Consider the following 685-nt stretch of genomic DNA (forward strand, 5'->3'; position numbering starts at 1 on the left):
ACGGGCTTGTAGGATGTAGGGTCTTCTTCCTTAACTCTGCTTGAGAACTGGGACATTTAGCACCTTCCACTCAACAGAGACCTGTCCAGAGTCCCCAAACCCAAAAATAACGGAGAGGTCCCAGGATGACATAGGTCAGCTCTGTCAGTGCCTGGGATGGATCCATCCTGTCCCGTCCAGGCCTGAACAGGTCCAGGGTCTGCTGGGAGTTTGTCATCTCCAGCCAAGGTCTTTCAGCACAGGCCTGCAGCCTTACCCACACGAGCCACTGTTTAGATACATTAGATTACTCTGTTGCCCGTTACACACATTCCCTACGTTGCATTTCATTCTATGGAAGAAACCTGAGCTTGTTTAATGACATGAGAGGCAGGACGGAGGCAGCTTCCTGGAGGCTTCGCGCCACTGCTTCCTCTGCGGCTCCACCAGACGCCGCTGGGCGAGTGAAGCGGCCTCGGGCAGGCTCCGCGGGCGCTCCCGGGGCGCTCCCGGCCGCACCTCCGCCGCTCCCTCAGGGGCCGCCGCCATCTTGCCGCCATCTTGCCGCCGCGCGCGGGCCGCCGGGACGGGGCGGTGCCGGCGGCGCTGATTGGCCCGCCGTGATCACGTGGCGAGGGGAAGCCGTCCGCGAGCCTTTCCCGCGAGGTGTGGCCGCGGCGGCGGCCGCTGATTGGTGGCGGTGCGA

Source organism: Taeniopygia guttata, chromosome 14 (assembly GCF_048771995.1).
Source record: "Taeniopygia guttata chromosome 14, bTaeGut7.mat, whole genome shotgun sequence".
NCBI lineage: Eukaryota > Metazoa > Chordata > Aves > Passeriformes > Estrildidae > Taeniopygia > Taeniopygia guttata.